Source organism: Sciurus vulgaris (assembly GCF_902686455.1).
Source record: "Sciurus vulgaris genome assembly, chromosome: 5".
In the NCBI taxonomy this organism is placed as follows: domain Eukaryota; kingdom Metazoa; phylum Chordata; class Mammalia; order Rodentia; family Sciuridae; genus Sciurus; species Sciurus vulgaris.
The window spans coordinates 164,955,463-164,982,647 of NC_136465.1; the positions used below are offsets into that span (position 1 = coordinate 164,955,463).

The 27,185-nt window shown below is 47.0% G+C and overlaps 1 long non-coding RNA gene across 1 annotated transcript in view; it reads left to right on the top strand.

The window, feature by feature from the left end:
• Positions 1 to 27,185, top strand: part of LOC306662792 — an 83,980-nt gene that overhangs the window by 24,431 nt on the left and 32,364 nt on the right. The window contains exon 6 of the long non-coding RNA XR_013764251.1: positions 4,619 to 9,791. This is a non-coding gene — a long non-coding RNA (uncharacterized lncRNA). The remainder of the gene's footprint in view (positions 1 to 4,618; positions 9,792 to 27,185) is intronic.

Here is a 27,185-nt window from a genome sequence, read left to right on the forward strand (position 1 = left end):
AGCTTTCCTGGTTCGAGTCCCAAGAGTCTATATTGATCATTTGTGTGAGTGTTCTGGAAATCCACATTTTAACAAACCTCCCGGGTAATTCATTGACATTAAAGATCATGTTTAATAAAAACAGGCTGGAGTGGGCAAGGTACGTGAAATTATAAAGTAGGCAAATCATACCTTTGACTCGAAAAACCACGGGGTCTAACATTTGCGCATCATGGGTCCTTTGGAATTCATTGAAGACCACAGATCCATCTCAGGAATAAAATTTGGCTCCTGGAAGAAGATGTGGGGTTGCAAAGCAAGCCAATGATATTGAAATATGGCAATAAGAAGAATATTTCAAAAAATCCATTTTTCATACAGTACTATATTAACATATTATAGGATAAAAGTTAGCAGTAAGTCTATTAACTACTGTACTTTTGAAGTGGAGATGAATTTTCTGAGAAGCTTCAGCTGTAAAGTGATTAAAATAAATCTGTGATTTCTGTTCATGCAAGGTCAGGGGAGCTGCTTTTTGGCCTGTGGTTTATGGTCTGTATTCCCCATCGATACACTGCAGTTAGAAGGAGTAGACCAACAGATGGAATTTACCCCCATGTTCATGGTCCCGTGGAAGTCTGTACACAAATTCTCTGAAAGTCCCTGGAGGTCGGCTCTAGCGTTTCCCCATCTGGGTGGTACTCCTGCCACCCTGCAAGCCCCCAGCAGGGGCAGATCTTGTTCTCTCTGTTCACATCTACCTGTCCTCAGAGGCTGCATGGTATGGGGGACTACACTGGGGTTTCTGAGCCAGGTGATCTGTGGGTTCAACCCCTTCCCTCCCCACTCACTAACTGCACAACCTTAAACCAATCCAAGCCTCAATGATCACATTCATATCAACTTTGTGGGTCTACGGTAAGGATTAAAGATGGTGTTTTAAAGTGTTTGACCCACAGTAGGCACTTAATAAAGAATAAATGCCATTTATTCCAAGTGGTAAGTTCACACCCGCAGGTTTTTTTTAAAGTGCTTCCCCAGTTAGGAGACATTTGCATTTTGACCCAGAGTCGCAGTATTGCAGGCGTCTGAGGGAGACGGAGGATTGGTGGAGGGGAGGAGAATTCTTCCCATCAGCCTGTGGTGGAGCCGGGCAGATTCAGTCACCAATCCTTCAAATAAACTGCTGACACTGACCCCTGCCTGAGCCGCTGGATCCAGAGGGACACCAGGAAGGTTCGCTGGCCCTTGGGCAGAGTTTCAGCAGCCTCCTGAGGCCTGGCCAGCCTTCTAGCTACTGGGCAGTGACTGCGCCAGGCAGCCAGCAGCCAGGGTGCTGCAGTGGCTTGGTGACTCCCGGAGTGTGGCCTGTGCCCTGCCTGATGTGAGCCCAGGGTGTTGAGGACAGGCAGACAGATGGGTAACCACTTTGCCACTCGGTCCTACCTGTGCTTGCCCCACGCCCGCTCCTAACAAAGCCTGCGTGCCCCAGGGCCTCTGACAGAGCTAACGCTGGCCTCCACTTGCCGACTTGCACAGCTGACTGTGCTTTGGGCCCACGAGGGAGTGGGCAGCAAAGCCACAGGACGGCCTCCAGCATTACCTTCTTTCAGACTCTGAGCTTACAGCTGGCCTTACAGGGCTCTGGGGACTCACACTGCTTTGACTGAGGGGACTGTGGGCTTGGAATCTCACTGCTGCAGGGTCTGGTGACAACCCTCAGGTAAGCCATGACCGTGTCTACATAGAGAGAGAGCAGGTGCTAATCCCACGCCCTGGCTGGTGCCATCCAAAACATAAGCTTCCTGAATATAGCTACCACTTTATCCCTACCCCACGGATGGTGACAATAATCTTTGAGAGGCAGCATCAAGAAACAAGGGAAACGAAGGGGTTAAGTTCAAGTATCCTGAATTTAATTAGGTTCTATTTCTACCAGTGCTGTTTGTTTGACCTTGGGCAAGCCACTAACCTCTCTGAGCCTTAGTTTTTGTCCAAAGTATAGCACAGATGGGCAGCAGGGCCTCCTTATCTGTGAAGTAATGGAAAAGAAGGTTTAACTCTCCCTCTGTCCTTCCACAGCCCATAAAAATCCCCCAACTGTAGGACTTCAGGTTCCAACTCCCTCATATCCTACACCCTATCAACCCAACCTTCTCAGAGTTCAAAATAGCCCACATTCAATGTACCAAGAATCACACTAGTAGATTGAACCCCAGTGAATGGTTCATTGTTTTTGATTTTATTCTGGTTTAGGTTTTGACAGAGGAAAGAGAGATGAGGGATTTACACAGCAGACATTTGATAAAAAGGGTAGTAGGTATTATACTGTCCATGAAATATCCTTCAGCCATTCCACCATGAGGTCACCTTGCCTCCTTGCCTTATCCAATCCAAATCTGTTGCGGACTGTGGCTCCTCTCTCCCTATTCTCTGTTTTCTCTCATCTCCTCTGAGTTTCTCAAAGCCCTTTTCCCACAAAAACACTCTTACCCCTCCAAGTGTATTTTTTTCTACTTAATGTTAATAGTAATAATCATGTCATCAATTCACATGAAGATTACATGCAGTAATGTAAACAAAAGAATTTTTGAAATGCAAGATGTCATACAAATTCATCTATCCGTGCATTCATTCATGCAATGAACATCTGCTGAAGATACTGAGATGAACAAGATGTCTTCAAGGAATTCATGGTCTCATGAGTTAGGAACTTATTGCAACAAAGTGTAGTAAAGATCATAACTGCATTACATCTCCCATGCAATGGTGGGATAGAGAAGGAATTGGTAGATTCACTTTGCTAGAAATATAATGGAGTAGATATTGGAAGTGTAATCTAGACAAGCAAGTTCAAAGTGTTCTTTTGAGCATTTTGGAGAAAAAGAGCTATCTGTTTGATGGGTCCAGTCCCTGTAAATTATACTGACAACTATCTACATCTTCTCTGTGTCTACAAAGTCAGGTCTGTGTTCAGAGTCTGAAACTTTCTACCTGGGATAGGTATTTGACTTCTGAGAGCCTCATTTTTCTCACTTTTCAAATTCATATGAGAATCCTCCATAAGGTTGCCAGAGAGACTGAAAGGAATTCATTCACTCATTCATTCAACAGTCACTGAGTGACTACCATGTGCCTTGTCAACTGGCACCTAGAAGGCATGCCACATTGTGTAGGTCAGTTTTTTGTTGCTATGATCAAAATACCTGATAAGAACAGCTTAGAGGAGGAAAGTTATTTGGCTTCATGGTTTCTGAGGTTCAGTCCATAGTGAGGGACTCTATTGCTCTGGGCCTGGGATGAGGCAGAAGATCATGGCAGAAAAGTATGGAGGAGGAAGCTGTCAGTTCATGGCAGCTGGTAAACAGAGAAAGAGGAGGAGGGGACAAAATAAAATCTAAAGACATGCCTCTAGTGACCTACTTCCTCCAGCGACACACACCTGCCTATAGTTACCACATAATAGACCATTCAAATTATTGACATATTCAGTGGATGAATGTGCTGGTGAGATAACAGCTCATAATGTGATCATTCCACCTCTGAACATACTCGAATTGCAGAACATGTGGATTTTGGGGGGGACATCTTATATCCAAACCACAACGAACATTTTTGCTTCAGCCTTTCCTCCAAATTGTCTTCTTGATTCAACTGCCTTCATGAATTAATTCTCCTAAAACGTCCGTTGCCTCAGAGATCCTTAGACAGAGCTTGCTTGAGGGAGCCCCTTGATCTTCAGGTCAGGGCTGGCAGGATGAGGGGGGAGTGTCCTCGTCTGTCATTGCTGCTGTAAGAATATCTTTAATGGGTGGCCTAAATTTCTTTGATCTCACAGTTCTGGAGTTGGGGAATCCAAGTTCAAGATGCCAGCAGCTTTGCTGTCCGACGGGATTGCTTCCTGATTTGTGGTTGCTGTCTCCTCATTTAGTCCTTCGAAGAGAGATCACCTCTCTTGTGTCTCTTCTTCCAGGGGCAGGGGTCCTGTTCATGAGGCTCTGCCCTCATGATCCAGTTGCCTCTTGAAGGCCCCACCCCATTACCACCGCACTGAGGATTAGGGCCCCAACATAGGAATTTTCCAGGGGTTGGGGGCAGGGAGTGGCCATAATTCAGTCCACAGCAATGACCAAAAGTAGGAGCTAATGAAGGATGCTGAGACCAATGGACAAACATCTTTCCTTTGCTTCTGTCTGCCAAGGCCACTGGAGAGAAACCTAACATTTTCATGATGTCTCTTTCTTGGTTCAGGATTTATTACAAATATGCTTCCTTTGTTTCTCCTATAATCATGTCATTGAGTGTCCCAGAGACACTTGTCAGCAGTGCAGCCTTCTGGCTAGGAAGGGGCCCAGGATGTTTGGGCTGGTTATTAGGGGCCCTGGTGGAGGGGAGCTGGGTAGGGGGCTGGCAGACTCGGCAGAGGACACTCATTAGACTATGGGAAGGGCGGGGTGAGTCATCCAAGTCTAGGGTCTGGCAGAGCTTATGACCACATGGTGGGGAACAGAGCATTTGTGTGTTTCAGGAAAACTCCTCAGCTATTGGGCTGCTTTCCTCTGGCTCCTCTGTCCAGCCTGGGCTCTTTAGTTTTGACTTTTTTTTTTTTTTTCATTTTGAACTTCTCTTCTCTTTACAGATAAGTGTTGTGAATTCAGCCCAGGAGACACTCTTGAACTTGAAGCATAGAATGTTGGTGGTATATGGAACCTGAAAGTGACCCAGTGCATGGTACTCAGAGATGCCGGGCTTGTGGTTTTGCGGTATGTGTGGGCAATGATGTAGACTGGTCAAACTTCTAGGATTGGGAAGTTGAACTGCCAGTGCTGCCCAACTCCCAAGGGCCCTGTTCACGTAGGTGCAGCGTGGTGATCGGCCCCCAAACCAGAGCTCCTTCTTCACGCATCCTTCTCTCTCAGCCATCCTCACTTGAAATGATTGGACTGAATGCCAGTTTCCCTAAGAGCTTGGCTTGGATCCAAGGAATGGACTCCTGGGGACTTTATCAGGAATTGTGCCGTGCAGACAGACCCCTGGGAGCTGTGTAGTCAACGTCGTCTGCCTAGCTGCAAGAAGGACTCTGCTCATAAAGGCCCTTTTTAGGATTGTGGGCGAAAACTGCAGGAGATCTTGCCGCTGTGATTTCCCCCTTCCCTGCTTCTTCCAGCAAGATGCCAAAGTCAAGGTCACAAAGATAAATAAGGATGGCAATTTGGAGTCAGACATAGGAACCTGAACTTCGCCATTCACTCCTTTCCACTTCTTGGATTCCCCATGGAGAGATCTCCATTCCCCAGAGATGAAGACTGAATGGAAATGAGACTCCTTATCTGAGAGTTAGGCCAACACCCGGCACCCCTTCATCTCTATGCTGCATCACATATCTGCCATCAGTACAGGGCTCCTGGGGCACAAGACAAATCTGGAAACCTGAGCAGGTTTCTACCACCTCCCTCTAGTGCCAAGATAGATCTGTAAAGGAACCCCACTTGTTTCTCCACCCAAGGGAAGTTATGTTGAAGCTGGAACAGAGTTAATGAGAGGGACAGATGGGCTGAGAAGATGTGCTGTGTAAGAAGATGCCTGTCACAAGTCCTACCCTGGAGCGTGCACAGGAACCCTGCTCACAGTCAATCAGGACCCAACCAATGTCTTATCCCCAGTGCCACAAGCTGGGAGTTAGTTCTGACTCTTTCTCTTTCTATCCCAGACCCCACCATTCACCACGTCCTATCGATTCTACCCCTACAATGTCTTTTAGATCCACCAGCTTATCTCCCTCCCCTCTGTCTCTGCCTCAGTCCAAGCCACTGCAGCGTCACCTCCGGGATAGTAACTGCATCTTCCTGGGTCTCCCTCCATCCCCTCTGCCTCACCCCTCATCCATTGCTGCCAGAGAAATAGCTTGAAATGTCCATCTGGTCAAGTGCATCCCTACTAAAGCCTTTCCACGGTATTATGTTCTGAATATGTGCTGTCCCCACAAGCTCATGTGTGAGATGGTGCAGGAGTGTTCAGAGGTGATGTGACTGGGCTGCCAGAGCCTTAACCTACTCAGTGGATTAATCCACTGATATGGATAAACTGGGTGGTAATTGTAGGCAGGTGGGAAATGGCTGGAGGAGATGGGTCACTGGGGGTCAGTCTTTGGGGTATATTTTTGTCCCTGGTGAACAGAATTCTCTCTGCTTCCTGACTGCCATGCCCTTCTGCCATGATGTTCTGCCTCACCTCCAGCACAGAACAGTGGAGTCAGCCGGCTGTGGACTAAGACCCTGGATCGATGAGCACCAAATAAACATTTACTCCTCTAAAATTGTTCTTTTCAAGTCTTTTGGTCACAGCAATGAAAAAAACAACTAGAACAAATGGCATCCTTTTGCCAGTGGATAAAAACTAGAAACACTTCCGTCTCTCACCTCCTCCTGTATCCTGTTTCGGACCCTGGGAATGACTTTCCTTACCTGCAGATGGGTCATGCACTTCCTTGCCTTTCCCCTGGCGGTTTGGGACCTCTAGCCCAGTCCCCATCTCACCTGCTTCCATCAGACTCCTTGTCGCCTTCCTGGCACTTTCTCCAGGAAGCCTTTCGCTTTTGTCTGCGCTGCCGGTCCTCCCGTGTGTTTCTGCGGCTGCGTAGACCACCACTGTGGTGGCCTGTAGCCTCTCTGTCCTCCTGTGCTTCCAGAGTGACCTCTACATCAGCAGGAGCCTTCTTGCATCCTGCTAGGCATGGCACGTGGGTCCTCTCTTGTGTTCCAGACCATGTAGATTCACTTCACCTCCTTGCGAGTTTGCCTAAAGCAAAAGAAAAGGCCCTGGGACACCATAGGGAATCATGTTCACCATGACACTGATTTCTTTTAATTCGGAGACATTCCATGGATGAGTGCTTGTTTTATGGACTCTCAACAAAGCCAAGGGTGAAGTATGTCAGCTCTTCATGTGGCCGTTCATGGGGTCGTGGGATAGGGATTGCTTTTAGGCCGTGTCTGCAAACCCTCCAGAAGTGGAGCACAATCTCCTCTCCTCTCCTCTCAGGGTGGGCGTGTTGGAGAGTCTTTGGTGATTTCTTCCTCTCTGAAGCATCCAGACTTCAGTCAAGGTTTTGGTGTAGAATGATGTGCTGTCAATTAGGAGATTGCTGCCCCGTTCTAGACAGAAAAATGCTTCTATTCTACAGCTCCATTTCCTGAGCACTCAGCATGTGCCTGGCTCTGCTGGGGCTGGCACCTGTTCTCAAAAATCTTACCTGCCCCTGAGTTCCACAGGAGTAGTACAAATGGAATGTTCAGTTGAGGGAAGGGAGAGAGTGCAGAACAGGGTCCCACCAGATTCAGAGGAGCAAGACGCTCTCACAGGCAGGTGTTTTGAGCGACAGCATGCAAGCTGTTTCCCAGGCTGTGGCAGTGGTAAGACAAGGGGGAACTTCAGGTTGCCCCATCATCTCCACAAGCACCCAGTGTTCCTTGTGCAATCACCTCTTACTTGATGCTCCTAAAGTGTTGTGCAAATAAGTCCCCCCCGACCTTCACCACCAGAGTGTTGCTTCAAGTCCTTGCCTGACGGACACTCTGGATCGGCCCCTTCCTCCAGTTCCTTGTTAATTCACAAACCCCAACAGCTGATCTTTCATTGGAAACTGAGCCACATGGGGTTGTCAGAATCATGGGCACAGAAGGATACTGGGTTTCTGCAGACAAGTGGTCCTAGGTACCTCGTGATGCTATATTGTCATTCAAGTCCCTTACTTCAATGCACGGAAATGTCCACAAAAGCTCCAGGGACTGAGTGGGCTGGTGGGTTAGCCCCTTTCCCCTGCCAGACACTTGGCAGACTTTTGCAAAGCTGACCTAACAGTGGCCTGCCCAAGACAGCGGGACAATGAGAATTTCCACATTATTTATGATAGCCTTTCTTTGTGTTGAAAGTGACCTCTGTACCCTATTTCTGAAGGGAGGCTTCACGTGCTAAGAAGTCAGGAAGATGTGTGGGTGTGGAATGATGGAGGCTTAGGGGTGATGGGTGGGGAGAATTTGGGGTGAGGAATAGGTGATGCTCTTGAAGCTATTTGCAGTGGTATTGGGACATCTCTGTCTGAGCCACAGAAGATGGAAAGCTTAAGTTGTCATTAACGGATTTGCCTCAGAAGCATGGCAATGATGAGGTTAATAACAATAGCTGTCTTGTTTTGCTAACTGGGATTTTTGGGAGGTCACAACCAGTACAACTCTTTCCCTTCTGATACTGAGCTGAGGCAAAAGAGTGAGACAGATGGGACCCAACCATCATCTTTGTGGTTGACATAAGCACTTGAGGCAAGAGCCCAAGAGGGCTGTTGACTCCCCGCCCCCAGACTGGACCGTGAAACACCCAACCTGAGTGCACACCACTGGCTTCTCCAGGAGAACAGTGGAGGCCAAGAGGCCAGTCCCCATCTTGGGGTTAGATAGAGTCACACTGCCCTTTAAAGACAGGCAGACAAATCTGGATGATGGATGCACGCCCACAGTCCCAGCTACTTGGGAGGCTGAGGCAGGAGGATCCCTTGAACCCACAAGTTCAAGAGCAGCCTGGGCAAGAGGAAGAGACCCCTCTGAAAAACCAAAAACCAAAAAAAAAAAAAAAAAAAAAGAAACTTAGGCACCTGCTCTCGTTACCAGTCAGATGACTCAGTGTCTCCCCAGGAGTGATAGGAGGGGGACCAGAGACCAGGTGTGTTCAGAGAAATTGTTCCTCATCACAGGGAACATCGCAAGTGGGGCGACTTGTCTCTCTTGAATATTCTGCCATGTTTTTGTCATATCGGCCCACTGTCCCTGTGGGATGAAGCTGTCCCTTTGGGGGAGATTGGCCCTTCAATCAGCCCTGTCCCAGCAGGAAGCTGCTCTTCCCACACACCCTCAGCTCCTTTGAGTATCCTCCTTGTGTTGCAGGTACTCTGTGCCCTCAGAAGACTCCAGAAGGAAGCAAACCACACATTAATTAAATCATCTTCAGGACATCCTGTTCCAGGCGGAGAAGTTATTCCATTTCCTGCTTCCTATCCCAAATGATGTGGCGCTATGTTGCCTAGGTCAGCCCCAAAGAGGTTCTTGTCCCTGGGAGAGATGAGAGTGGAGAAGGGGGTCAGCTGGGATCACACTGCGGCCATGCTCAGAGGTCAGAGGTTGGGGGACCCCATGCCGCCAGGGGCCTGCTGAAGGGCCCCTCTGCTTCTGGAGAGGAGCCGCTTTTTCAAAGTTGGGACCATGAACTTCATTCAGGACTGGAAGGAGGCTATAAGTGGAGGTGAAGCCTCTTAATCTCTCTCCCTCCCCATTCCAACCCCCTCCTCTCTTCCTCGCCCTTCCTGGATTAATGACCCCACCAGGACTTCCTGAGAAAAACAACCAAATCAGAAATCACCCTGCCTCTCTGACAGCCCAGCCCATCCCTACACACCCATATCTCATGGGCAGCCACCCCCACATGTCACCCGGGCCACCGAGAGACTTCCTGTTCATTCCATTCTCAGAGGCATTAGTTGTCAGCATGTCTTGGCAAAGGATCTTGACAACTGCCTTGGGAAGGAAAACAGGACCATGCGGGGAGTGGAAAGAATGTGACTGTTGGAACCAGGCAGACCTGGGCTTAGCTCCCAGTTCTGCCACTCAATACCTGTGTGACCCTGGGAAAGTCACTTGACCTTTTTCAGCTTCAGTTTCCTCATCTGCAAAATAAACAACACAAAGATGATAACAGCCATAATGGAGCCACTTTGAAAAGCAAGCAATTCAATGCATGCAGCTTGCCCTCAAGACCCACAGCAGGTAGGCTGTACAAGTTTGGGAGGATTCTATAGCAGTCTAGTTGAAGTTTTATGTGTCTCTTCCTTTTGATAAACTTCAGGGCTCATCCAAGACACTGAAATTTCAGAAATGATGGAGTGCTTGTTCTGCACGAGGAAGTTCTTAAACAGTCCCCATTAGGCGTTCTAATGAATTTGCATTTCTTTTGTCCTGAGCCTGGGTCCATTTCCTTCCTGATAGTAGCGGCTCTTTCAGGACAGTTTGAAAATATCTCGCAAGGCCCTTCCAGGCGACCCCCTACTAGACCAGCCTGGAGGGTAATGGCTCGCTCGAAGTGTGTTCAGGTTGCCTCTCTGTAGCAGTGGGGTTTACCGTGAGGACAGAACAGGACGCAGGGACCCGACGGGCCTGTGGTTCTTATGATCTTTGTTATGGGTCTTCCCCGTAAGTGACTCGAAGCTGTGGCCCTTCCAGTCTTTAGAGCTTGGATGGAACTCCAGGGAGACCGGTGTAGCCATAAATCCAGCTCAGAGGTTAAGTGTATCCGAGGGGGCATCTCAGCGGGTCACTACGGATGTTTCCTGGGATACTCAGGATTACTGGGTGTGAGCAACAGAATTTTAACAAGAAAAATGCAGGTATTAAAAGATATTGAGTGACTTTAAAATTTAAGGGAAGACTAGAGGACCTAGCTTGGGAAATGTGTGCATCCCAGGGAGCTCCGCCAGCGGAGGGCCCTCCACGGGGGTCTTTCTCTGAGCACGCCACCTCGCCACTGCTGCCGGCTCTGGGCTGCCAGCTCTGGGCCCCTGGGCTTCTGGTGCTGACCCTTGCTGCCACTCCACAAAGAACCTCACTTCTCTCTGCATTACTGCCTCGCTTGCTGAGGTCACAGGCCGCCCTGGAAAACTCCTCGACTCTTCTCAGGTTGCATCCCGAGGTTCCAGGTACCAGACATCAGGGAAGGTCCTCTTCAGTTTCCCTGGATCTTATAACAGGAATTTCTCCCCAAGCAGGAGGCTGTTCAAATATTAGGGTCTAGTATGCCAGAAAAACTAGCAGCTTTATTTTCTTTTAAGTAAAAAAGACAAAAGATATCATTGAAATGCCCTGCTACCCCCTAAAACTTGGTAATAACCACAATGGAACATTTCTTAGCTATAAAGAAGAATGAAATTATGGCATTTGCTGGTACGGATGAAACTGGAGACTATCATGCTAAGGGAAATAAGCCAGTCTCCCAAAAACCAAAAGCTGAATATTCTCTCTGATAGGCGGATGCTAACACAATAATGGGGGGTAGGGAAGAATAGAATTTCATTGGATTTGACAAAAGGGAATGAAGGAAATGGAAGGGGTTGGGAATAAGAAAGACAGTAGAAAGAATTGAACTTAATTTTCCTATGTTCATATATGAATACATCACAGTGAATCTCCACATCATGTACAACCATAAGAATGGGATCCTAAATAGAATAAGTTACACTCCATGTATGTATAACACATCAAAATACACTCTACTGTCATGGATATCTAAAAAGAACAAATAAAAAAAATTACAAAACTTGGTAATAACCAAAAAGTACTGACTTGAACTTTGACCCTCAGTTTCTTCTGTGACATGGGAATTTTTTGTGACCCAGGACTACATAGTCTTCCCTTATATCATCTGACTTTTTTTCCCCAACATAAATCTTTCTGATTTTTTTTTTTCCCCAAAGATGTCAACTAAACTTCATCTGGTTCTTTCAAAGTTGATAGCTTACTATTTTGTTATTTTGTGTCTCTCAATGTTTTCATTCTTAATGTGAAATGGAATTATTTATACTTATTATAGAAAGTATTTGAAATTTGCACATTTGGTTGTATCTTATATAATTCTGTGTGCCTTTGTTGGATTCTGCAAATTTTCCTAAATAAATGTTGCTTTTTCCAAGAGTAAATATCAACAAATAAATTATTAAAGGAAAAAAGATAATTATCCTGCATACTCCTCTAAAGGTTGTTGTGAAGATTAAATATAATAATACAAAAACATAGCAAACTACAGGGAACATGAATACTTTCTCCTGTTAGCTGGTAAACCACTGGCAAACAATAGTGTTTACAATATAGGTCATTCACTTTCTGGAGTTCGATGATGTGTACAGGGGCTCAAGGAACCTCCCACTCTCTAATTAATGTGCCCAAAGCTCAGGAAAAAGGCAATGCTAAGGGATTCACTAGGGGCCATAGAGCTGGTAAGGAGCAGAGCCAGGATTTGCACCCACGTCCGTCGACTCTGAATTCTTTTCTTGCAAGAAAACTGGTTCTAATTCCCAACCTTGGAGGAAATGACTGGAAGCTCAGGAAAGAGGCTTCTGCCCAAGAAAGAGGTGGAAGGAGCCACAGGAAGGGGAGAAATGAAAATGGTCTCTTTGAGTTGTTTGATGATTATGCCATAAGAGTGCATTAAGACACCCAAGCTGGCTGGGTGCTGAGGCGATGCTTGTGATTCCAGATACGCAGGAGGCTGAGGCAGGAGGATTGTGAGGCCGGCCCGGGCTATTCAGGGAGAACTTGTCTCAAAATAAAATAAAAAGTGTTGGGGATGTAGCTCAGAGGTAGAGCACCTCTGGGTTCAATACTGAATACCACACACACACACACACACACACACACACACACACACACACACACACACACACACCCCAGGCAGGGCTGGAAGACCCTAGTGAAAACCACAACCAACCTTCCCAATGAGCCCATAATCCACTGAATTGAGTAATTTTCATTGTGTATCTTTTCCCCACCTCCTCACCAACACTGATTATTATTATATTCTTGATAATAGCAGTTCTGACTAGAGAAAGATGAAATCTTAGTGTAGTTTTGATTTGCATTTCTCCAATTGCTAAAGATGCTGCACATTTTTTCTCCTGTATTTGTTGACTGTTTGTATTTCTTCTTTTAAGAAGTGTCTGTTCAGTTCCTTTGATCGTTTATTGATTGGTGACTTGTATTTTTTGCTGTTCAGTTTTTTTGAGTTCTTTGCATATTCTGGATGTTCATGCCCTGAGGAGCAGGTGGCAAAGACTTTCCCTCATTCTGTAGAGTCTCTCTTCACACTCTTGTTTCCTTTACTGTGCAGTAAAGGATGCACAGTTTCCTTTAATATATTGGCCCACATATTGATCTTTTTTTTTCATGCACTTCAGTAGTTTTGTTAAGGATGTCTGTTCCTGTGCTGACTTGCTGGTGGAGCTTCAAATTAGTGCAACCACTTTGGAAAGCAGGATGAAGATTCCTCAAAAGACTAGGAATGGAACCACCTTCTGACCCAGCTATCCCACTTCTTGGTATATATCCAAAAGATCTAGATCAGCAGACTACGGAGACACAGCCACATCAGTATTTATAGCAGCACAACTCACAAAAGACAAGCTATGAAGCCAATCTAGGTGCTCTTCAACAGATGAATGGATAAAGAAAATATGGTGAATATGCAATGAAGTATTACTCAGTCATAAAGAAGAATGAAATTATGGCATTTGCTGGTAAATGGATGGAACCGGAGAATACCATGCTAACTGATATAAGCCAGGCCCCAAAAGTCAAAGGTTGAATGTTTTCTCTGATTTGCAGAAGATAATTTGAAACAAGGGTGGGGGTAGGGGAGGAAAGAAAGGGAGAGGGGAAAAAAAATGGAGAGGGAATTTCATCAAAATAGAGGAAAGATCAGTAGAGTAGATGAAGGGGATTGTGGAGGAGGAGGGAGGGATGAGAAAAGGGAAAAAGAGTGGAATGGATCTCACCGAATTTTCATATATATGTACATGCATATAACACAGTGAATCCCAACATCAGGTATATCCACAACTGTCAATAAATTACAGAAAGATCAGTAGAGTAGGGGAGAAGAGCTGGAGGGGGTGAGGGGGTGATGGAAACTGAATTAAAGCAAATTATAGTCCATGCTTTTGAGATTATGTTGAAATATATCCTAATGTCATATATAACTAGACAGAATAAAAGTTTTTTCATTGTGAAGATGAGGAAATGGAGGCTGAAAGAAATAAAATAATTTCTTAGTTAAATATTAGACATCTAGCTAATGTATTCAGGGCCTGAGATACAGTCCACTCATATATTGGATTGTTAGTTACAAACAACAGAACCCAGTATTGGTTAATTGAAACAAAAAAGCAATTTTTCAAAAGGTACTGAGGGACCCTAGTGAAAGCAGGCAGGGATGCCTCCCTTATGGGGTTGGTGTTATCACTAGGTTGCTCAGGCTGGACTCTCTCCACAGCATGAGCACCCCAGTGGCAGATGAGCTGCTGAAGTCATTACCTACCTCCAGCTTAGCTTCCAGGGAGGTTGGGAAAGTAGGCAAATCACATCTACAAAGGAAGGACATTTCATCTTCCTTTCAAAATGGAGAGTTTCCCAAACATACTTTATCCCCCAAGATGCTGGGGGTATGAAGACTTTTATTTTTGACAACTGGATTCTGCAAGCCTAGAACAGTGCTCAGCATACAAAGTAAGGGGTGTAGTAAGAAGATATCAAGTTATTGACCAAATGGTCTGATGTGATTTTAGAGTTCACGAACTTAGCCATGACAATGTACTTCTCTTAGATGGTTCTTGACAAGTTCTAACACAGAATATGAGATTACAAAGTGCGTGAACTATATGACGTCTCTATCCTATATAAATATGTTTTGGTCTTGCATATTATTTAGTTGTTCCACAAAACGTGCTATTGTGGTTTATGACTAAGGGCTCTGGAGGCAAAGACCATATGTCTTGTTTATCACTGTGTCACCCATTTTATTTTATTTTTAATTTTTAGCTTAAGCAACAGGTTTTTATTGTCTCACACTTCCGGAGCCTAGAAGTCTGAGATCCAGGTGTTGCAAGGTTGGCCTCTTCTGTGGTTGTGGAGGGAGAACCTGTTCCATGCCTCTCCCCTGGCTCCTGCTGTGTGCTGGCAATCAGAGGCACGACTTGGCTTCTGCTGTATCACTCTGATCTCTGCCTTTCCCTTCACATGGAGTTATCCCTGTGTGCATGTCTCTGTACAGACTTCGCCTTTTTATAATGACTCCAGTTGTATTGAATGGGGACTGATCACACTCCAGTGCAAACTCAACTTATATATGAAATGACTTTATTTCCAAATATGGTTATATTCTATGGTGCTGGAGTTGGAACTTTGACATGCGAATTTAGGGAGGATAAGATTCCACCCATAACACCTTTTGAGCATGAATATTTAGAAAGGCTATTTTGTGTTGGTCCAGGTCACTTTCTTGAACAAAGAATGTGATGGAGGATTTATATATTTTCTCATCTGATTTTATAGATGTGCCATATATTCTAGTGTAATGAAATCATGCCACACCCTTTATTCAAAGAAATTTTTATTTGTTCTTTTCAGATACACATGACAGTGAAGTATATTGTGACATATCATACATACATGGGGTATGACTTCCCATTCTTGTGGTTGTACATGATGTGGAGTTGCACTGGTCATGTATGCATATATGAACCGAGGAAAGTGATGTCCAGTTCATTCTACTGTCTTTCCTATTCCAATTCCTCTCTCTTCCTTTTATTCTACTTTGTCTAATCCAATGAACTTCTATCCCCCTCACCCACTCAGTGTGTTAGCATCCACCTGTCAGAGAGTACATCTGGTCTTCATTTTTTTGGGATTGGCTTATTTCACTTAGCATGATAGTCCCCAGATCCATCCATTTATGGGCAAATGCCATAATTTCATTCTTCTTTATGGCTGAGTAATATTCCATTGTGTATACATAACACATTTTCTTCATCCATTCATCTGTTGGAGGGAACCTAGGTTGGTTCCATAGCTTGGCTATTGTGAATTGAGCAGCTATAAACATCGACGTGGTTGTAGTGTGCTGATTTTAAGTCCTTTGGGTATATGCCAAGGAGTGGGATAATTGGGTCTAATGGCGGTCCTATTCCGAGTTTTCTGAGGAATCTCCATACTGCTTTTTAGAGTGGTTGCACCAATTTGCATTCCTACCAGCACGGTATTTTTCCCCACATCCTCACCAATATTTGTTGTTACTTGTATTCCTGATAGTTGCCATTCTGGCTGGGGTGAAATGGAATCTCAGAGTAGTTTTAATTTGCATTTCTGTAATTGCTAGTGGGTGTTGAACATTTTTTCATATACTTGTTGACTGATCATGTTTCTTCTTTCTTGTTTCGTTCAGTTCCTTATCCCATATATTGATTGGGTTATTTGTTTTTCTGGTGTTAAATATTTTGAGTTCTTTATACGTCCTGGAGAGTAATGCTCTATCTGAGGTGCAGGTGGCAAAGATTTTCTCCCATTCTGTGGGCTCTCTCTTCACATTCTTGATTATCTCCTTTGCTATGAAGCAGTTTTTTAGTTTGTGTATCACCCTTTTAATATACAGTCCTGTAAAAGCAACAGTAGTTTTAAAAAATGAGTACATGGATAAGAATGAATTTAAGAAGGAAAGGTGTCAGGATGTGGGGTGGATGGATATAGCAGGTAATGGAGAGAGCTGGGGTCAAGGTGACCTCTTGGTTCCTGACTTGAACCCCTGGCCGTCTGGCAGCTGCCATCGATGAACATGGGGTGCTGAGCAGACTGAGGAAGGAGGATCGTGAGTTTGGGCCTTGCCGAGCTTGTGCGTCTGTGAGACATGAACGTGATTGAGTGGGCTGCTGAATATATGGGTCTGGAACTGGGAGCAATGTCTGGAAAGGAGGTGTAAATTTGGGAGTTGTCAGCGTTTAGCTAGTAACTGAACTCTCCGTCACAGACTCGTAGACCTAGGGTCTATGCAGTACATCAACTTCATTGATTCTACAATAGCTAAATAGAAAATCACGTACATGTGTGGCCATGCGCATAGCAGAATTAATTAATGGACATATTCAGGAATGACACAATGCAAGTATCAGCATTGTTAACTGAGTTAATTGCTGATTACAGTTCAGTGGATACAAAAATGGCAGAAATCACGTCCTCGAGGGTGGAATGGTGAGTTCCCAAGTCGGAATAGTCCAATTTCTGGGTTGGTCTTCCCACAGAGACAACGTGAGCACGGCCTGGGTGGTGCCTTCATGTGTCCGTGATTGCCACGTGGCTGGGCGTGGGTCTTAGCTGTCTGGATGGATGTTTGCTGTGGTGCAGGCTTTTCCTTTGTGTGAGGCTGGTAACGCTCAGGGGAATAAGGCAGGACACTGGAATGCTAAGCAGAGACGAGACAGTGGCCAGGGACGCCTGCAGAACTCCACTGGACCTGAGTCCTGTTGCCACCAGAGGAACGGAAGACCTAGCCAGAGAGGACACCCTGCCCTTCTGTTTGTGAGAAGAGTTTTCAAGGGAAACTCAGATGAACACGGACCCTTCCCAAAACTCCCAGCCTGGGATCGGGCCCAGGGTACCTGTGGATTAAGGTCCTAAACTCTAGAACAATGAGTTTGAACCCCATCACCTCCAGTAACTTGCTGGGCAGCCTTGAACAAGTCCTTCATTCTCTCCGAACCTCAGTGTCCTCAGACTGTTGAAGGGACAATGGCAGAACGTAGAGTGCTTGGATGTAGTGAACATCTGAAAATTGTTGTTGGTGACTAATTAGCCCTGCTGTCCTGTTAGATGGGTAGTCACAGGCAGATTTTAGGTAAGGAGGCAACAGGATCCAATTTACCATTTTGAAGATACCCCTGATGTCATCTGAAGGTCGAAGTGGACACAAGGGGTCAGATAAGTAGCTACTGCACTAATCCTGGATTGGGGTGTTGAAGTTCAAGTCAGTATAGAAGTGAGGTAATGGCGAGGCATTTCTGAATTGTAAAGATCAGTGCTAAAGTAGGAGATTAACAAATGATAGCTAATGTAATCATCATCTTTATAGTTATTAATTCCTTCCTTAACATGAGTCAATTGCAGGCATGTATTTGGAAATATGGCAAGACATATATATATATATTAGTTATTTATTATTTGCATGTTTAATAAACAATATAGTGGTTCTTAAAGTGCCTGGCACTGTTCTAAGTAACTGTATTAGTCAGTTCCCCAGAAAAACATAATCAATAGAAGATATATGTAAGAATTGGCTCATAGAGGTTACCAAGTCCCAAGATGTGCAGTCACCAAGCCAGAGGCCTAGGAGAGCCACAGGTGTAGTAGCAGTCTCAGGTCAAGGCCTGGGGGAAGGAGAGTTGATGGATAATTCCAGTCTGAGTCCAAGTCCAAAGGCAGAGGACTGATGTTCCAACTTGAAGACAGAGCAAAATTTCCCCTGCTCATTTGCTGTTCCACTCAGGCCTTGAACAGACTGGATGAGGTCCACTCACATTGGGCAAAGCAGTCTACTTTCTTCAGGCTGCCAATTCTAATGTTAGTCTCATCCAGAAACTCTATCAGAGATGCCAGAACAATGTTCACCCAACTATTTGGATACCCTATAGTTCAGTCAAGTTGATATAGGAAATTAACCCTCATGGCAATTTACCTACATTAGCTTATTGAATGTTCCTAATATTTGTATCATCCCCATTTTACAGATAATGAAACTGAGGTTCAGAGATGTTAAACAGCTAGTAGGTAGGGGAGGTTGGTTTCAACCCTTTTATGGTTTAGATGTGGTGTTCCCAAATGCTCACTTGTGAGACAATGCAGGAAGGTTTGATGCAGAAATGATCGGGTCACGGCCTTAACCTAATCAGTGGACTGATCCCTGATGGGATTAACTGAGTGGTCACTGGAGGCAGGTGGGGTGCAGCTGGAGGAAGCAGTTCAATGGGGGCCTGGCTACGGGGTATATATTTTGTATTTGGAGAGTGGATCTGCTTCCTGATCATCATGCGATCTGTTCCTTCTGCCACACTCTTCCGCCATGATGTCCTGCCTCACCTCGAGCCTACTCAAATGGAGCCTGTAGTCTATGGACTAAGGCCTCTGAGACCCTGAGCCCTCGAATAAACTTTTCCTCCTCACAATTGTTCTGCGTGGGTCCTTTTAGTCACAGCAGTCAAAAAAAGCTGACTAAAACAATCACCATGTAGTTCTGGGTTAATAGTAAACTAGAAAAAAGGCGATTCTTAGATCTAGTTTGTGACTAGCTCTATTTCATGACCCCTGCAGTGCCTGGTTGGGGATCTCCCACCTGGGCATTGAACTGAGGTCCTGTAGAGAATTCAGCAGTCCCCCCTGGATGCCCCAGGGCCACCAGGACACATTCATTTTAATAGTGATCATATGAACATTGAAGTCATGTGCATGTGGATTGAAAGTCTCTTGGAAAACATCTTGTGGTTCCCTGGGATGTACGCTTTCACCTCCAATCAAAACTGAATATTAAAACAAAATAGAATTTAAAAAAAATTTTAAAAGTTGCCCAAGTGTTCAGCTGCCAAGAGGCTGATTACTCAGAGCCAGGCTGCCATCAAAAGTCAGGTTGCGTGCGCGCTGGAGGAAGTCTGGAAGGAAGCACCCTGGGACGACTTCTGATTGTCAGTGAGAAAAGAGCTCAAGAACAATAGCAGGGTGGTGCCAACGCCTTTCACATTTCTCATTAAATCATTGTCCTTTCCCATCCGCAGTGCCCTGCTGTCCTCTGGACCCACCCATTTGTACAATTACCTTTGGAACGCCACTGAAAGTCAGCTCTGCTAAGTGCCTTTCCCACCCAGCACTGGCGTGCTGGAGTTGATGGATTGGATCCTGGATTCCTCGCTCCTTCAGTGAGGCTTGGTGGGTGTCAGAGGCTCAGTCATTGTGGCAGCCACCTTAGATCCAACCCAGTTTCAGCCACCCTACCCCACAGGGAGCTTCTGGCCTTCAGGCAAACTGTCTTTAAAGCTAGGCAAGATTAAGTAGAAGTTCGGCTAGGCCACCTTTGCTGTACAAGACTAGGGTAGTGTAACAAAACTCTTGTCATCTCAGAGTTTCTAGTTAGTTCTCTGTTCACAGTCTTACAAGCTGAAATCAAGGTGGCAGCTGGGGCTGTGGTCTCTCCTGGGACTTGGGATCCTCTTCCAAACTCATTCAAGGCAGCTGACTGGATTCATTTGTTTGTGCTTATAGGGCAGAGATTCCTGGTTCTTGCAGGCTGCTGCTCAGGGTCAATCCCAGCTCCTCTGGGCTGCCCTCAGGACCCCTCCAGGGATGCCCACGACATGGCAGCTTCTTCCCTTCCAGGCCAGCAGGGGAGCACCGTGACATGTGTGCCATCTTGGAATTCTGCCTGTGTCACCAGCCCTTCGAAGTCTGTCTTGTGATCTCTGCCTCCTGCCCTGGTCTCATCTCACTCTACTCTCTATTCCAGTGCTCAGCCTCTGGCTGCTTTTTGCTTTCCAGAAAGTCTCTGCTGTCTCCTGCCGCAGGGCCTTTGCACATGCTCTGTCTGCCTCAGGCACCACCTGCTTCATCTGGTCAGATCCTGTGTTGTCTTCAGGTATGCAAGAGGACTTCCCTACAGGGCCGGGTCTGCTGGAAATGTTCTCCTTACACTGTGTCCCTCTTTATGGAACCCATCTGTCTGTGTTAAATATTCAGCTATGTGATGACCCAAGCAATGTCTCTGTCTCTTCCCACGGTATTGCAAGTTCCTTGAGGTGAGCAGCTGTATACAATTTTGCTTACCATTTTATCCCTGGCTCTTGTTCCTTTGCCTGGCACACAGTAGGGCCCAATCCACATGTTGAATATATGAATCGGGCTGCTTCCTCAAGTGGTGTGAAGATTTTGCTCCCAGTGACTGCTCGTTCTCTAATATTCTATGGTTCCAAGAGCCAGTCCCGCCATCTCCATTTCCAAGTGACGAAGTGATCTCCAGACCTCTGGTGGAGAAGAGATGCTACCCAGACCTCTTCTCCGCCATGACTCCAACTACTCTCTAGCGGCTAATTAGACATCACGGGTGCCTTTTCTTTTCCAAGTCTGAGAATGCCCTGGTGAGATTGCCCATTTGCAGATTGGCTGGACCCTCAGTCTTGATGACTTGCCTACTTATGGACACCTTTGGGTGGGTTTTGTTGACCAATTCAACATGACCCATTGGGTGGAGAAAGACAGACCCTTGTCCTTGGCAGCACTTGGTAATGCTGTGGGAAGGACACCAGGACGTTGGCAGCCCTCTGGGGAACACTGCATGGCCACTGTCCCCCTGGAGACATCTTGGCCTCTTGCTGGACAGCTGTGCTGTCCTCAGCTGCACTCCTTGGCCTACAATGGGTGCAAGCAGCAGACCACCCGGATGCAGGCCTGTTTCCTATTTGTCTGTCACCACATGGCCTGTCCACCTCAGATGCGTGAGGAAGGCCAGACGCCTGGAAGGACTCCGGGGGTGGAGAGAGCATCTCTGTTCTGGGTTTTTCCCTGGGGCTCTTTTTTTCTGGTAGAACTTGGAGAGAAACAAAAACCCAGAATAATGTACGGTGTCATGTGACCTATAGGAGAAGCCGGAAGCATCCAAGGAAACAAGCTTGGAAGAAAACGAGGAAGCAGGAAGTCAGGCATGCCTCCCTTGGTGCAGGGTGATGCGCCAAGAAGCAAAGCAGAGGGTGTCTTCTCTGCTCAGGGTGCTACGAGTCTCATTTCCAGTGTGTCCCCAGGCTTTAGAGCAGCAACACACAGGTGCTTTACAACTGCCAACCGTTAGTTTTCCTGCCAGGGTGGGAGCGGAATTCATCCCTGGAGGGAAGCTGGTCTTTTACTTAGTGCAAAATGCAAACTGTCAGAGTGTGCAAAGGTCTAGCTGAAATCCTGTCCGAGGATGGAGATGTTTGAGACAGAGTCGCTGGACAGAGTAGCTCAGCTATTCTACATAACAATGAAATAGAGTGGAACTCTGGAAAGGATTATATGTTGGAAGGTAATTGGGGACTTGGACTCGGGGACACTGTTGATGGTGGGCTGGCCTTTGCCATGGTGAAGGCAGAGGAGGGGAATGAAGGGGGTGGGCAAGTTCGATGCACCCCTCAGGGCACTTTAAAGAGCCCTTCTCTCGCTCCATGTGAATCAGTGGTTTCTTTAATGGTCAGCAGCAAAATCTGATGTTGGTTAACTGAAGAAAAACATCATGGAAAAATATATAGGGAGGGAGGTTAGGACTGAAGGAAGAAATCGACAGCTGAGAATCAGAAAGGCAGCAGCCGGCACTGACCCTGCCACTCAGAAGCAGAGATTCAGTGGGTCCTTCTCACTAGGACAGGCTCTTAGTGCGATCCAGGGTCCCCAATTTCCAGTCTATGTCTCTCTCTTCAAGCTCCAAATTGCAGGTAGACAGAATCTGATTGATTGCCCAAGTTTAGCTAGTGGTGGTGAAGAATATGGATTATGATGGAGGTGACCCAAGGAGACGACCCCACATAAGGAGATGGTGGCCAAACAGCACCAGACCCAGTGTCAGGGTCTGCGTCCACCAGTTCCTGGTTCTGCAGGGCCCTTCCTTAGAAGCAATTTAGATCTGGGGTCTAATTCTGAGCAGCTGGGTGGTCATTAGGCCTTGCTAGGTCCACTGTTCCCATCTCTGTGAGCCTCGGGAGTCCCAGGATTCTACCTGCTCTGGAGGATGAGTCTCCTCTGTCCGTGTCTCCGTGTTCCCGTTTCTCCGTCCTCCCAAATGCTCAGTGCCTCTCGGTCGCTGTCAGACCCTGCTGGTCCTGGCCCTTAGGTAGCCGCCAGAATCTTCACCATGTAAGAAGTCACACCCGCCAGGCCCGAGCGGTTTATCTCGACGGTTCCCCCGTATAAAGCACAAACAGGGACTGTTTATTTTCCTTCCTGACATCCACGAGGCTGTTAAAGTCTGAAAGTGCTGGCCGTTTACACGCAGCCAGCCTTAATTGCAGACGAGAGCACCATAAAAGGAAGATCAGGGTCTCATTAGCTGGGGACCAATTTTACATTTTTCTCTTCTGACCCAAACTGTTTAAAAATGTGGGGTGCTATCTCATCCCAGCCAGATGTAAATTTCAGCACTGTCAAAATGCTCTTGCTGAATTCCAAATTTTCTCGTTCCCGAAAATGTTCTGTGTGTCAGCTTGGGCTGCGGAGGGGAAGTGTTCTGTCCTGTTTGTCCCCGTACCCTGCAAATGAATGAAAATTTCTCATATGTAGGGCACAACCTCGGGTTAATAAAGAATGTGACTATGATCACATCTATTTAATTTTTCATGGTGTAGATTCATCAGAAATATTCAGCTCCTTTTGTGGGAAAATTTCCTGGGTTTTATGGCATTTAAGGAGCACCGACACTGCAGTAGGCACACTGGTCCTCCGTGCTTGTCCCTGGTCAGCATTTGAGTCCTCAGCTGCAGACCAAATGTCCCCCTCCCACCTGCCTGCCCTTCCCCCAACGGACACTAGGATCAAAACCCAGAGCTCCATCTGGCATTAAGCCTGGGAGCTCCTAAGCCAGAAAGCACCCCTCTGTGCCCTGTGTCCTGTTCCAGTGTCCCCTTTCCTTGGCCTGTGCCTCCCCAGCTACCAGGGAGCATTCCTTCCTCTTCAACTGCTATCGCCACTGTTGTTTGTACAAGGTCTACTTCTGGCTACTCCAGAGGAGAGCTGGGTTACACCTGCGCTCAAGAGAAGAACTTTCTCCCCGACTCTATGCCCACATGGCCAGGGGCCCACAAAGCTGCTCTGTCTGTGTCCCGCTGCCCACCCAGACCCCGTCGGCTTCTGCTCCAGCCCTTCCTCCTTAGGTGCCCAACCTGACCCATGGACCTGGAGCGTGAAGAAGCCTTCCTGCCTGCCGTTTTCCTCTCCTGTCTCAATCCTTCTCCTCACATCCCACCAGCCTCTCTCCCCTGCCCTGGGCAGATCTAAAACCACGATGAGGACGCTTTGCATCTTCACAGATTTCAACCAGAGCTTCCCTCTCCCTGATGGCCCATCACTGAGGGCTGACACAGGTGGCACATGTCAATAACACCAAGGGGAGAGTTTTGTTGTCTCTATTTAGAGACACAAAATTCTACAGTGGAAAGATGGAGGTTGCTGTGCCTGGAGGTGGAAGTGCCCTGCTTGTGCAGATCAACGTGATGCCGTGGGGCCAGCGACAGGCACCGCGCTGTGTCCTGACTCTCAGATAATGGGGTACGTGGTGGGGGCGGGGACTAACTCCAGGTCACACTGAAGTTCTTTGAGTGAGATGATCCAGTCCCCATTTAATTGATGTAGTACCTGCCACATGGGAAGATTCGGACCCTCTGGGTCAACCAGTCTGATTAGAGGCACCCAGGGTCATTCAGGCTGGTCTTACTGGGGACCCATCACACCCACTCCCTCTATTTCCAAAGACTGTTCTGTCTTCCTATCGTTATAGCCATGTGGTATGTAATTCAGCTGAGTTCTTCAAGAAGCTAAGATTGTGTGACTTCTAGGGACGATGGGGAGAAATGCTGGACCTGGCACGAAGGACCGGTCAGGGGCACAATGTGATGTGTCCTCATTATGTGACCTTGGGCGAGTGCCTCCAGCTCTCTGGTTCTCCTTTGTCAAGCCGGCGTTTGTTCATATGCCCAAATGAGGAGAGAGCGAGAGAGAGAGAGAGAGAGAGAGAGAGAGAGAGAGAGAGAGAGAGAGAGAGAGCAGGTTCTGGAATCAAGCTACCGGCTGGCAGTGAGAGGTCCTGCAAGTCACGGAAGGTCTCCAAGCCTTGGTTTCTGCATTTGTGAAGGGAGGATGACATCTGCCCACCTCAGAGGGGCAGAGGGAGGAGTCAGGAGAACATAGCGCCCGTCGAGCCCTCGCCCCCATTGCTTGGCACAGAGTCAGCAAGGGCAAAGGGCAGTTAGGCTTATGAGCTCAGCGTCCGTCCAGTGGGCCCGGCGGCTGCGGGTAGAACGCCAGCCTAGACAAATCAAGACCCAGTCCCGTCCCCTCGGCCCTCTACCCACAGGAGAGCCAAGAACATCAACGGAGGTAACGCCCTGTGCACGAGGGAGCTGCGTGGTTGTCAGCGGAGGCTTTGGCCGGGCTTGAGCCCCGGGCGCAGAGGCAGGAACGGGAAGGACTGGCGCCGAGCGTGTTGGGGAGGAGCCCTGGACTCAGAGAGAGGAGACTGCTTGGGTCCCGGAACAGCTCTGTGACCGTGGACAAGCCACCTGCTTTCCCAAGGCTGCAGTTCCTTGCCTCCAGAGTGATGGGCGTGAGCCAGCTGTCACCCTCTCCGATTCTATGTGGTCCCTTCAGGTGGCCCCTTCGAGCCCCTCGACAATGCTTTGGATACAGGCCGAACAATATCACTTATTTAAAGGATTTTCTGTCTCCTTCATGGAGAGGATTCCAAGTAGCCCCGTAACTGAGCACTACTGAGGATGTGCTCTGCTTGTTGGTGCCACCCCATAAACAAGTGGGACCCGATCTGGGGAGAAGGGGACTCCACACTGTCAGCGATTTTTTTTTTTTTTTTTTGAGAGCCACGTTCATCGATTGCTTTTATTATTTAACTCAATTTCATCTTCCAAGCAATTTTTGAGGCTGCAACACGCCAACGCTGCCTGAGCTTTAGACGCCGGCCCTGGTGCTTGTTCCCCACGAGAAAGCTGCCAGCGGAGCTCAGGCGCTGCTGAGAGGGCGCCATCTTAACACAGAGCATCCAACTGCTGGGTGGTGGCCTTCCAGAAGGTGACCCGGGCATCTCGCCTGGCTGGTCACACCTCAGCCAGGCCTGGGACAGGGTGGGGATGCCTTGGCTATGCACCTTTGTGTTCCTTCTCATTTCCTCATGTTCCACCCTCACATCCCTCTGGATCTCTCTTCTCTACCCCTTTTAAAATCTGACCGTTTGCTGACACATCCAGGAACATGGAACCTCTGTGGAAGAGCAGCAATGTGGTGATTCTCTCTCTCAAGAGGGTCTTAACCAAAAGGCATCTTCTTCCCTATGTTTTCTAATTTATTTTCTCTTTTAAAAATGTATGAAGTACAAGGAATACAGACTTTGGAATCAGAGACCTTGGTTCTAAGCTCACATCAAGAGCTGTGTGCTGAGTGACCCTCGGCAAATTACTCAACCTCTCTGGACCTGTTTCCTCAGCTCAAATGTGAGATCATCTACACCCACACTGTGGTATTCACCTTCTATCCTACCATCCTCCAAACCACTCTCTCAGGGAAGATAGATGGAGTTTTACAAACCAAAGCAAAACTTGTCGAGATCCTGCTTACTACCAATTCATGTTTCTCAATGCATTTAGGATAAAGTCTGAGCTCTTGCCAGGGAGAGTCCTGTGCCATGTCCCCTGCTGCAGGCTCCTTTTACTCTCTAGATTCTTCTGGATTCTTGCTGCCCCAGGACACTTGACACGGGATTCCTTCTGTTCTCCTGATTGTCCATCTGGCTGATCCTGCTTACCCTCAGTTCAAACAGACCTTCTGTGATTGCCCTACCTCATCTAATTTGGGGTCTGTAGCTGTACTTTAAAAAAAAAAAATCTAATTAATTTTATGTTTAAAAGTTTTGATAAAATATGCCTGTAACCTAAGATTTTGCATCTTCACCATTTTAAAAGTGACCTTAAGTCCATTCCCCCGTGGGGCAGGTGCCTCCACCAGACGTCTGCAGAAGCTTTTCTCATCTTGTAAAACGGAGGTTCTGCAATGGTTCAGCAATGACTGCCTGTTCCCCGCCCCTTCCCCCGTCACCACCACCCCGCTTTCTGTCTCTAAGCATCCGAGGGCTCCCTCCTCATGTGTGGAGCCTCCCCTTGGTGATGGGCTCCTTTCTCTCAACACAGAATATTCATGCTCCATCCACATCAAGTCAGGTGTCCCACCTTTGGCTATCATGAGTAATGCTGCTGTCAACACAAGTTACCGGATTCTTGTCCTTTTCCTTCAAACCTTCTGTGTTTACTCACTTACTCTCCTAACCCTCTAGTCCACTTAAGCCAGTGTGAGCAGAGACGGTCGTCTGTGTTGCTCACTGTGATATACTGACTCCCTTCCACAGCATCCGGCATGTGGTGTTAGGACACGGACTCCCAAGTCAGCCTGTTTGTGTTCAAATCCCACCTCTTCCACTTATTAGCTGCGTGACTGTGAGCAAATGAACTGCTCTGTGCCTCAGTTTCTTCATCAATAAAATGGGAATGATGAGAGTACTTGCCTCATAGGGTTACTAAAAGGAATATGTGTGAAGGGCTTAGGAAAGCATCTGACCAATAGTAAGTGCTCAATAAAATGCACTGTTATTGTAGCAGATGCTCAACTATGTATTGAGTCAGTTTGTTAAACAAATGAGAAGATACGGAGACAAATCCAGCTGTGTCCCTTTGGATCATCTCTCTTTCATGTGCACTTTCATGTTGCTGTTCCTCACAGTGGGTGCTGATGCAGTGGGAGGAAGTGTCCCCACGTCTATGGAGGCTCATCAGCACACCCAGAGTGGAGTCT